This window comes from Lemur catta, chromosome 23, assembly GCF_020740605.2.
Source record: "Lemur catta isolate mLemCat1 chromosome 23, mLemCat1.pri, whole genome shotgun sequence".
In the NCBI taxonomy this organism is placed as follows: Eukaryota; Metazoa; Chordata; class Mammalia; order Primates; family Lemuridae; genus Lemur; species Lemur catta.
Window position 1 is genome coordinate 9,726,770 of NC_059150.1, and position 12,838 is coordinate 9,739,607.

Consider the following 12,838-nt stretch of genomic DNA (forward strand, 5'->3'; position numbering starts at 1 on the left):
CCAAGGTCACACACACCGCATTTCGTCTAGTGCTTTCTAAAAATTTGAAGGCCACTATATTATATGCTACTCACAAGAAGGACAAGTATCATCATGTCAGCCTTAAAGGTGGAGAAACTGAAGCCAAAGAAACTAATTGCTTTAATTTTATAGCCAGCGAGGGTGAAAGCCAGGGCTTGAAGCCAGGACTTCTGATTTCTGATCCTCAGTGCTTCCTCCTCTCCAGGGCCTATTGGCATCAGTAACACAGGTCTTTTGTTACTGTGTTGTGGACATTAACTATACACCTTGCCTGGGAAAAAGAAGTTTTGTTAAAAGAATGACACAGTTCATATCTGCCCGTAATTCACAACACACTTTCATTACCTATCAGGATTCATCATTGAGGTTGTTAAAAAACAGTCTTTGGAATCAGCCTTAACTTTGAGTGCTGGCTCCGCCACTAACTCTGTGGCCTTCAGCAGATTACTCTGCATCCCTAAAGCCCAGTTTCCTCCTCTGTAAATGAGGGATGTAACTGCACTGCACCCGCCTTATCATGTATAGTTAGGAGTAGATGCCATAGGTGTGAGAACAGGTAGGACAGTGCCTGGCACATGGTAAGCTCTCAGTAGGATTGGCTATTATTTTGGATGTTGTTATTCTTTGGTCCCACCCAACTGAACTGGAAGATATCTTTGATATCTTTCTTTCTTCACTATTCCTTGGGATAAGAAAAGCCTTTCTCATCTACAGGTCTTGTTATGCCTCCCCTGAGGAATGACCAGATCCAGATGTTCTCATCTCTGGTTATTTACACATAGAACGTAGGTCTGCAGGTGCCTGGGAAGGTGGATGCTACCCCAGGGGAGAGGCTCAAAAGCAGAGACCTAAGTCACTATTTCAGACCCAATGCAGTTAGATGTCCTTGCTGATTGATTACCTTGTTGTTTCTTCATAGGTGTAGAGTAAGAGGGAAGAAGACCTTGAAAGAGTTTTCTCTTTTTGCATTGTACATTGGCATAAAGCGGAAGGGAAACTATCCCTAGAAAGGGCAGAGTAGGAACATTCTGACCCTCCTGAGCACGCTCGCCTGTGTGAGACGCGGAGAGCGCAGACGTTCTTCAGCAACAGAGCATAACTGTCAATGGATGTGTTATAGCTATTTTAGTGCCTTCTCCCCTCCTGGAGAAAAGCCATTTTCAAACCGGGTGCTTGCAGTGCATCAAGTGATGAAATACAGATAACAAATTGTGCATTTGTTTGGCTTCATGCTTATTACACCTCCAGTTCTGGAAAGCATTGCACTTAGCCCCTTAATAATCCCTCTCCCGAGATCAATTACCAGGATTTATCTGGTTCCTCGAGCATAAAAGTGTTTTATTGTTTTTACCTGTGCTCCAAGTGAAGCATGAGGGGGTAGGCCAGGTTTAAGGGGACTGTCCCAGGCAAGAACGTGAAGCTGGGATCATTGGCTCTGCTTTACTGTCTACCATGTCCTTGTGAACAGGAATGGAGAGAACATTTGGAAGTGCCTCCCTTGAGGCATGGCCAGGTCCAGATGTTCTCGTCTCTGGTTATTTGCACACAGAATGTAGGTCTGCAGGTGCCTGGGAAGGTGGGTGCTACTCCAGGGGAGTGGCTGGAAAGCAGAGCTAAGTTACCATTTCAGACCAAATCGTTTTTCCTCTAGAGTTTCGCTGTAATCCAAACCAGTTGAGCATTTGAGAAGTAGGTACCATGAAAAGGGGTAATGGAATTAGCTTTCATGTTTTTCCAGGACTCTAAACCATATTTCCTGTCACAACTGTACATTATTAATACAAGGCATCTGTTAGCGCAGAACTGCCTGAAAATGTGCACCCAAAACCTTACATCTGGTTTCGATAATTTATTTCTGACATTTGTGGTTGGTGGTGGTGGGGAGGAGGGAGAATGGGAAAAAGGGGGGGAATTAAACCAAGATGTTGCCTTTAACCCATCAGAAGCTCCTAGTTGGAGCCGAAAGCCGAAGTTCTTAACGTGGTTTCTGCATTAGGTAATATAATTATATTAATTTAGCAGCAAATAGCATGCATGACTCCAGGCCTGGTGGGTGTGGGTGCCCGCTCACTTTTATCCTGCCTTCTCTGGCTGCAGCAATTAGCTTCCTCTTGCGAAGGGGATTAGCAGGACCACCCCCAGCGGCGGGGGCTGGGGGGAGCTCTCTCAGAGCTGTCAGGTGTCATTCGGCCTACCCGGGCCCCCTCCTCCTCCCCGCCCCTGCAATTAATTCCCTCTCGGGCTTTGCCAGCCCCTCGCCCGCTCGCAGACAAAGAGGCCTGTCCCGGAGGTGTCCGACCTCCGCCCCTCGGCAGGCCCGGCCCGGGTTCCTCCAGCAGGAATCTCCCCAGGCGCCGCGAGCCAGACCGGCGGGTCGGGGACCCGCCCCAGACTTTCCGTGATCAGATTTCGGCTGGACTGACGTGGGGAAAGGGAAGAAAGAACGCGCGACTTCCGCGGACCGGAGCCGGGAGACGGCGGCCGGGCGCAGGTGCCCAGGAGGGGGCACGGCGCGGGCAGCCCCTCAGCTCTGCCATCGACTCCCCCAAAGTGGCCCGGCGTCTGCCGAGACGTTGTTGTCGGAGATGCTCTGCAGGAGGCATGACCTCTGAAGTCCTTGCCCGCCCCCGCCTAAGGGGTGGGGGCAGCTCCCAGACAGTCTGCAATAGAACACCTGCCAAAAGGGGCCTTGGTGGCCTTTGGCATTTGGGGACTGTTTTTTTTTTCCCCAAGCAACAGACGTATCTTTCTAGACTCACTAACTTAGAAACACACGTTTCTGTTTGTTTAATTATTAAACCTTCAAAGATCACTGCGTCCAACAGCCTCCTCCTTTTCCAGATGAGGGAACTGAAAACCAGAAAGATTGTGCCTTTTGTTCCAGGTCACACAGTTCAAGTTCGCTGTGCAGCTGAGACTAAAGGATCCAAGTATATTGAGCCCCAGATCATTGCTTTCTGCAGCTATGATGTGAAAAAAATAAGTCTGGCTGGTGGGGGAGGGGGACATCCAGGCCTGGCCTCCACAGCCTGCAGGGAGGCGAAGCTCAGGGTTCAGATTTTCCTGGAGCCGGTCCACCAGCGGTCAGGCCACATGTGCATAATGAAGAATTGAGTGCTGTGTACTTTAGGCTGGTCCCCCTCTTCCTGGCCCCCTTCCCCAGCCTCAACTTCCTTTTGGAGTCCCTACTGACTTCTGGGTGTCCACCGCAGCCCCTGTTGGAAAAACTTCAGCTCCATCTCAGAATAAAAGGAATGAAAACCTAGGGAAAGGAGCCAAGGAGGAAAGCCACAAATACGCATCTGGCCGAGGCAGACGGAGCAGCTCCAAGAGTCTGCGGAGATGCACCGTGACGGCTGTTTGCAGATGCTGAGCTGCCAGGGGCTGGGGTGTCCTCCCTGGCCCGGCTCCTGAGAAACCAGAGAGGCAGAGAGAGAAGGCACGTCTTCCATACTCAACTTTTCCTCCCTGCTACCCTCCCAAGTCCTTCAGGTTTCTGCAGACCACAGGGAAGAGCAAGAACTATGGAGCCAGATGGTCGTGGCTGGAATTCTAACTCCAGAACCCATTAGCTGGGGCCTTGAGCAAGTGACTGAACCTCTCAGAGCCTCAGTTTCTTTACCTGTGACATGAGGGTAACAGTGGGACCATTGTGAGGACTTACATAATGTGTGCTGTATAAAGCACTTAGAGTTTTTGCACCCAGGGCCATGTTGTGACTTTTGTGGGTCCTAAGCATTTTCGCCTTTGTGGCCAGGAGGCTCTTCATCAAAAAAAAAAAAAAAAAATTTTAAATATTTTATGACTGCATTGGTAAAAAATGAATATCCTAATATTATGTATTAAAGCATTTGAGATAAAGTTCCATTTTTTCTTCTGTTTCATTGTTTTTTTGAGACAGAGTCTCACTCTGTTGCCGAGGCTAGAGTGCCGTGGCATCAGCCTTGCTCACAGCAACCTCAAACTCCTGGGCTCAAGCAATCCTCCTGCCTCAGCCTCCCGAGTAGCTGGGACTACAGGCACTCGCCACCATGCCCAACTAATTTTTTGTTTCTATTTTAGTTGCCTGGCTAATTTTTTTTTATTTTTAGTAGAGACAGGGTCTCACTTTTGCTGGTCTCGAACTCTTGACCTCAAGAGATCCTCCCACCTCAGCCTCCCAGAGGGCTAGGACTACAGGTGTGAGCCACCACGCCTGGCCTTCTGTTTCTAAAATAAAAAAAAACTAAAACATGTTCATGGGGCCCCAAAAGTACTGTAGGCCCTTGGCACTGTGTCTATAGATAAGTCAACCCTGCTGTGTCCCAGCTCAGAGGCTGCTTTGGGGTAGTCCAAGCTAAGACACAGGGGCACGCCTAGCATGTGTGAGAGACCACAGCAAAGAGACTGTGAGGGTGTAGTGAGGGAGGGCGGAGGAAAGAAGGAGAGCTACAGCTTTCACAAACTCAGCAACACCCCATCCTGCCTCCAGCACATGGGAGTTGCAGCCGTGACGTTCCCTGCAGAATCTGTGGTCACTGGGGGGCATAGATGCCCCTGTCCTCAGTCACTCTGTCCTGCCTGCATGCTGGTCCCTCCTGCCAGCAGAGATCCGGGTTCTGGGCTCCCTCACTGGCCCCAGCCTCCTGGGGCCCACATGTGGCCATGTCCTCCCCCACTCCTTTCCTCCTCAGGGGTGCCCCTCAGCTTCAGGGAGCCTCAGGAGGAGAGTGGACTGAGAGAAAATGTAGCTCTCTTGTATATTAGCTTTCCCCCCGTCTCAGGTCACCAGGCTGGATCACGCAGTCCCTGGGGACTCACAGCCCTTAGGATTCGCTCCAAGCTACCAGGCGACTGGCTTATGTTTCCAAAGTGGGAGTGGCTGGTGTTTATCAAAGATGGATGTGTGGGCTCCAGCGGCCCCTGCAAACGGTGGCTGAGGCCTGTCCTGAGCTGCAGGGAAGCAGGAAGTCCCCGGCTGGGCTGGGGCTTGCTGGCTCTGCAGGAGCAGCGGCGGGATCTGAGGAAGGCATTCCTCACCAACGTCTCCTTCAAAGGCTGCCGGATTCCTTAACAGCTAATTAGTGAGCAGTCGCTACTGGGAAGGGGGCTGACCTCAGCCTTCCTCCACCTCTTCCTCGGGGCGAGGCCTCTGGGGGGCCAGCGGTGCTTTCCTGTGGCCCTATTTCCTCCCCACGTCAGCGCCTTCTGCAGGAGTCATCTCTCCGGCTTAAGCCTTTTCTCAGCAACCAGCTTTCCCCTGACAAGTCTGCAGCTCAAAAGGAACCGGCTCCTCTGACTGTTGAAATCAGGCACATCTGGAAGCAGTAAACTTTTCAACAGGCGGAGGGGGAAGAAAAGACATCTTGGAGGGGACGGGTTCACCTCTGGGACTAATTATTCTTTATATTTCACCCGTCACATTTACCATCTTCATCACAGCAAAGAGACAATAAATGATCTCATTAAATCCCAGAAAGATGCTGCTCCCCGTCAAGAAGCACCTCCTCTGGACACCCTGTTCCCTGACAAGGGCCATGTCACTGCGGCTGGCACTGGGACCGGGGACCGGGAACCAGGGACAGGTGGGGCAGGCGCTCTGCCTAGTGCTTTTACTTGTTTGAATACAGTGTCTGTGTTTTCCGTCGCTGGATATGTCCTTGTGAGTCTGACATCAAAGCCTTCTCTGGCCACATTTTCCCCAGAGACAGGCTTTCTTGGGAGAGACACAGATGCGAGGCGATGCTATTATAGGTTGTGGAGTTAAAAAAGAAAGTCATCTTGGAGGAATCCTGAACTAGCTCTTCTTCTCTCTTCTTCCCCTTATCAAAAACCCATTCTGGTAAAAAGATTCCAGAGAAGACACTGAGTTGAATTCTCCCAGTGCTCGGTGACCCTCCCCCCCACACCAAAGCCATCCCTGTGATTCAAGAGTTTGGGGTCTTTTGTCACCCCCCTTTTCCAACGACATGAAAGGGCAGCTCAGACAGGGCCACAGCATCTGATTGTCCTCCCAATCCATATCTTCTTACTCTTCAAAGGGCAACTTAGAACGGACCCCCCCCACCACCACACCGTTCCTTAGGCAAGGAGATGTGTGTAGGAGGAGAGATTCTCTGCCTCTGCAGTCTTGTCAGATATTGGCCTGAGGAGGCCCGGAAGGGCTGGAACCCCTTCCTCTGAAGGGTGCTGGTGCCTTCCAGGTCCTTGCTAATTACAATGTGGCTGGCAACATTAGCATCACTGGGGAGCTCCTTAAAAAACACAGAATTTCCTCACCCTTCCCACATCCCAGGTATTTTAACAAGACCTCCAGGTGATTTGTAGGCATGCTACAGAGTGAGAAGTGGTGCCTTAGACCAGTTCTCAGTCTTTAATTTGGCTCAGAATCACTTGCAGGGCTTGTTAAACTGCTGAGTGCAGGACCTCACTCCAGAGTTTCTGATTCAGGCGTTCTGGCTGAGAATTTGCATTTCTAATAAGTCCCCAGGTAGTGCAGGAGTTGCTGGTCCAGGGACCACATCAAGGTAGTTCCCAAGCCTAATGGCATAACACTTAAGGAATCCTGTTTAAAAATACAGATTCCTAGGCTCCACTTAAGGAAATTCAGATTCAAAGGTCTTATAATCTAATAATAAGGCTGCTAGAACAAAGTACTTTTGGATAGCTCTTTACAATTACAAAGCACTTTGACAAACATTTCATTTACTCTTTGGAATGAGGAAGCTTCTTACAAAGGCACAACCTATACTTGCCTACCTCATTACTACCTGTGTTACAAAATCATTTTAAAGACTGAATCCAGGGCCTGGTGTGGTGGCTCACGCCTATAATCCCAGTACTTTGTGTGTGTGGGGGGCCAAGGTGCGAAGCATCACTTGAGGCCAGGAGTTCAAGACCAGCCTGGGCAACATAGCAAGCCCTGTCCCTACAGAAAAAAATCTTAAAAAATTAGCCAGGCTTGGTGGCATGTGCCTGTAGTCCCAGCTACTTGGGAGGCTGAGGCAGGAGGATGGCTTGAGGCCAGGACTTTGATGCTGCAGTGAGCTATGGTCTCACGACTGCACTCCAGCCTAGGCGACAGAGTAAGATCTTGTCTCTTAAAAAAAGACTGAATCCATTTCAAGTATTTTTAGTTTCGTGATCACATTTGAGTTAACTGTTCATAGAGTTTTTTCAGAGGCAGATTCATGGTTCTGTGGAGCCTGGTTAACGAACAGATAAGACTGTTTTGTAGCAAGCAGCGTCCATTTCCATGCTGGCAACGTCCTGCAGCACTTAGGAGCATGCCAAATAGACTGAACGTGCCTTCTCTGATACCCTTTCAGTTCACCTTTTTTAAACAGGCTAAAAAAAAAAGTAAAAAGACTCACCCCTTTCTTCAAAGGTCAAAATGATCAAATTTTGATTTCGCTGAGTCCGAATCAATGAGTTTACTGTGTGTACAGACTCCCAGTCCCCATCATGGCCATAATACCCAGCTAAGCTTTTTCAGTCAAAGAAAAGGCGTCTGCTAGCATTGTAAGTACTAGCTGTTGATGACCAAAAAAAAAAAACAAAACACATTATATGCCTCAGGCCATATCTATGAAAAAAAAAAAATTCTCTGAATCTGTCCTCAGATCCTTTTTAAATGCAAGTTGAGACGAGAGGTTTCCAAGCCGTCTGGAACCAAGAACAATGCCTTGTGGCCGTGGGTGTGGGAGTGTGTACAGCTTGTCATTCGGTGGCCTTTGAAGAGGTGTCAGAGAAAGGCCATTTTGAAATAAATATTCCTGTTGCCTGAAAGAGAGCAGTGCCTAGGTCAGAAATGTCCAGGGGTCTCTCGGAAAAGAGAAAAAGGCAAGAAATCCAACTTTCCTGCTCCTCGGCGTCTGGGCAGCAGACTGGATTCTCTCCCATTGCCTGAACACTCCCTCCCAGACGTGTTTCTGGAAGCACTGAGGTCAAATTACTAAACCATTTTCTGCCTCACAATTACTTAGCTGGGGTTTTAACTGGTAAAACTTTCTCTTTTCCAAGTCTAGTGTTCCATGTATTTTCCCTCTCCTGCCCCCCATCCCCCCACCCCCGCTCCGCACCCCACCCTGCAGAGGTGGGAGTTGGGGAATTGAGGTGCTGCCCGAGGGTGGGCCAAAGGCACCTGTGTCTTTGATCACAAGTCGTAACCAGGAAATATTTTTAGAAATTAAAAAAAAAAAAAAAAAAGCTCGTGGGCAAATGGTGTCGATCTTGTGCTGTTTGGGGAAAGTGGCTCATCAAAGTAAATGCCTCTTTCTCTGATGCCTTAAGTATCCTCCCTGCCTCAGATGAGCAGGTTATTAAGGTAATGTTACCCTTTATTGCTGAAAAGCAGTGTAAATAGACACCCAGACTACAGAGATTGCCTGCTTTCAAACTGCAGAAATGAGACACTTTCTCTTACAATTTCCCTTTCCACCAAATAGCGTACCCTATTTACTTGGGGGAAATAGTCGCCTTCTTATAATGACCACACCCATTCGCTCAGAGGCAAAAAGCTGGCAAAGTAAGTGCAGCTATTATGTGGGCCAATCTTTGAGAGTTTTCTTCCTCCCCCTGTGTTGTTCTGCTGGGTGCTGACTGCCTTCTCTTCACACTGGTGCATTCAGAAGGAGCTGCCCCTTCTCTTCCCCAACAAGGGGCAGGGACCTCCAGTCCTAAGGTGGAGGGGGCCTCTTGACAGATGGGGGAGGCAGAGCATCCTCCCAGAAAACTCTGAGATTGAGGAAGAAGACCCAGCCAGCTGCCCTTGGAGAGCTCCCAGCCGATGAAAAAGGCACAGCCTTGACATGCGGAAACGTACACACACACATGCACACATTCATACACATAGATACACAGATACAGATACACATGTACATATGTGCACATATATACATTTTCCACCCAATATTATGTTAACATATAGATTATATATTGTCTTAGAACACATAGAAAAGTGGCATTTGGTGAATAACATTGAGACTAGGAGACAGAGCATAATTAGTATGAGTTGACCCAAACTATGGAGTTAGCGCTGGGGAAAGAGGTCTTAAAGGGCCAGGGTGTCCAGCTCCACATAGAGCGTGTCTTGGGTATACTCTGAGCGCTTAATATTAGCCTAGGAAAGAATGGCAGAAACTCTGCCTGCTTCTTCCCCAGACAGGGATTCCTTCATTACCAAAGCACAATAGCTTTACCCAGCCCACTGTCACAGGGTAAACAAGTTTGATGTAACTTCCAAATCTATTTTCTATTGTAAGTTCCGTTTATTGAATAAAATAGCAATTCAACATGTTTGCAAATCATGGTGCTGTTAGATGCCAGCGCTGGCAGGGATTCATGTGTTTACTGTACGGCGCGCCCAGCTAGGCTCTGCTACTCAGCAGAGCGGCAATGTGGAATTCCAAACAGCTGCAAGTAGTAAGTTGAAAGCGATTTTTGCTAATCTTCCAGGGGGTTATGTGGCATGGTGGAAACTGGTTCCAGACAGCAAAAGGTACTTGCTTGTAGAGTCAGGACTTGAAGCGGCTTCTGGATACTTGCTTTTTGGACTGATAAAAATTAAGAGCGAAGCTGTGACGTGATTTTGCACATTTGCGTTCAGTCTTGTCTAAGTGTGAACCTGAATTTGTTTTACATTAGAAAACCCCTTCTTTGCCACATTTTTTTGGGCCTGGTTCCCAGCCTCTGGGGAAAAGGCACAAAAGCAAAGATGTGGTCTGCTTAATGGAGGAAAATGGGCAAGCTAACACTACCTCCTCGAGCTTCTCCAGAGGGTTCAAAAATTCTTCAGAGCATTTTTTTTTTCTTTACCAATGTTGAATGTAGAATTGACTTACATACATTCAGCCAGAGAAAAGTTGATCTTGGTTTCTCAGTAAAAGCACATTTTTAAGATATAGATGCAGAATCAGGGGTTTGGTGGTAGTCTACCAAGAAGTACATCTAATCTGGGAATTGTCCTGCCCAAGTTAGTGACTCTAAAATCAAGATTTTCTAGGGCTGGCATCACCTGTTGTCCTGCAATGATCCCCAGCTCTGTTCCATCCTGTTCTGGCTAGAACAGGCTATGAGAGCACAGGCTAGAGGCCGCGTTTCTTTCCCATCAAGACTGGGATGTGAGGATCCGCTGCTGCTGCCCTTGGCCTGCGGCTGGAACATTGCGAGCACAGCCTTGAAGCCGGCTGCCAGGCCCACGAGTAGCCAGCCTGTCTGTTTGATCCCTTCTGTCCTAATCTTTGGCATCCAAGGTAGCCCCAGCCTGTGTTCCAGCCGCCTAGCTGCTTGCTGCCAGTTCAGTTTCCCAGGACTTGGGCCTAATCCCAGTCTCACGCCTCACATGGAGCTGGCTGGTTCCTGTTAGCATTTCAGTCTACCCCTAACAGTGAATGTTGCCTCTGCCAAGAACTCATGAAACTGGATTCCCATTTGGCCCCTTCGCATCAGACCCTCCTGGATCGCTTTTCCTGCTTGGAAACAGACGGCGGTTGTGCCACGTCCCTTGGACTCGGCTATAGCTGAGCGGGGAAGGGCTGCGTCTGGTCCGTATGTTCTGATTTGACATTCCCTTTCCCCCAGCTTGTAGTGCGACTGGCTCTCATCTGGAATTCTAGGCAATGCTGACCTCTCTTTTGGAATAGCTCCTATGGCTGCGACCCACACGGACCAAAATAAAGAAATCTTCCATGTGAGGGGGCTTTCAGAGAACTCTGTCTACCTTTCAAAGTAAAGTTCTCAAGAGCATTCTAGAAGATCGTGTTGGTTTTTTGTTTTGCTTTATTCCTTTTTTTCTCAGCAGCTTAGTTCAAGTCACAGAGGATTTGGTAGATTTATGACAAGGCCTTTTCCACATGTGTTGATCTGGCTGGCTTTGACTGGCCCTCAAAAGAATGCTTTGCCCTGAACAGGCCCATCTGGTCGCCGTAGTTACTAGAACGGGGAGGTTCCCGCGAATGGTCCATCAACTTACCATAGAGAAAAACAATCAGCGAAGTCTGTAGTTGGCCCTCAGAGTGTACTTCTATTTTCAAAGCTATGAAAATTGAGATCTTCTGCTTGGATGGACATACTTGTTGATATGTGTGTTATGATGTATTAGGCTAATGACATTTAAAACTGTTAACAACATTCAGACAATTTTTATTTATTAATAGAGCTGTAATTTTTTAAAACCAATAATAATCTGTTCATCTAGATGCATACAGAAACACAATTTATGAGTTGGTCATTATATTTTCTTGCTACGGAAAATTAGTCAACAACTGTTAAACAGACCCACTCAAAAAAAAAAAAAGCAAGGAGGAAAAATAAAAAAAGAAAAAAAAACAGACCCGAGCAACCAGCGATAACTTTGAAATATAGTTAATAACGAATGTATTCATGATCTTTTGCTATTTTGCTTATTTCCAATGGATAGAATCAATATAAATATCACACATTAAGATTTGTGTTTGTTCATTTTCTGGTGCATGCAAAAGAAATAAAATAGTATTCCCAAACACTTAATGTTTTAATTGCTTTGTTGTTTTCAATGTGTTTTAGAAATAAATCACTTACTCTAGTCTCATCCATTCATAAAAAGTTATTACTGCTTCGAATCCTCTTTTGGCTAGATTGTATATACAAATAAATATGTAATTCACTGAAAATCTACTAGGTATAAGTTGCCAGGCTTAGTCAAAGGAGACCTAAAGCAGGAGTGTTTGGGAACTTTCTATTAAGCCAAGAAGACCTTTTTGGTAGTTACAAAACCTCTCTTTTACTATAGGCGAAATAGGTGAAATAGTGACCACCAAGGTTAGGTTGGGGGTGAAAGGCCCAGAACCTGCTTTGAGCTACTCCCCCAATCTCGAGGCTCTCCTCAAAACACCTAGATGACTATGGTGCACAGTCTGAAAACACAGCCTGATAGGTGAGGTGTAATGTCAACCCTAATGTTTCTTGGGTTAAGGGGCTTGTGGGGGCGGTTGCCTTGATAGTAGTAATCCAAGTTTTATTAACTCTTCTTGCCATGTGCTCAACTACCTGTTTCAACAAAGTCCCACTCAGACTCCATAGAGTGTGTCTCACATGTCCTTATGAATGGTGACAGTCAACACACTACAGGCTTGTCCTCTTTTCTCTGGTCCCAACCCCACCCAGTGTCCTCTGTCCACAAAGCCTCTCCATTGCCCAAGCTTCTGGCCACCACAATCAGAATTTCAATATCCATGCCAACTAACTCCAGGGGCCAAAGTCTCCAATCCATGAGGGCTGCAGCAGCACTGTGGTCCGGCCTATCCGTCCAGCAACCTGTGTCATGCTGGTCCCTTGGGAAGGTAACAGTGAAAGTTCAATAATAATGCCTCAGGCCTCATGGAGTCCTCCGTGAAGACCAATCCTCAGCTTCAGCTCCAGCCGCTTTTCCATAAACAGGGCTCAGACACCCAGCTGTGGTGCCAGGCATGGAACGGATCCCACGCTGGCCTTTCATTTTCACCCCTCACCCAGTGGCCACCAAACTGCCTCCCTTCTGTTGCAGCCCCACATCACAAACCTGTCCATTGACTATTCTTGTCAACGCATCAGTTTAGGTCCATTCTCTGACATGTTTAAACCTCAATTTGGGCTCAAAGTGAAATTCACCAGATGACATTGTTCTAACCTAGTTAGATACCAGCTGTCCTGCTTTCCTTAGAATGACACGATTGACTTCTTCAAGCCATGACTCTGAGCCCCACCCTGGGCATGCCGTGAGCTCAGATAGAGAGATGTGCTCAGAGCATCAGATGGTTTCATCACATGCATCGATCTCTTTGGCCCTTGGAACGCATGTGTTATCCACAGGGCAGCTACC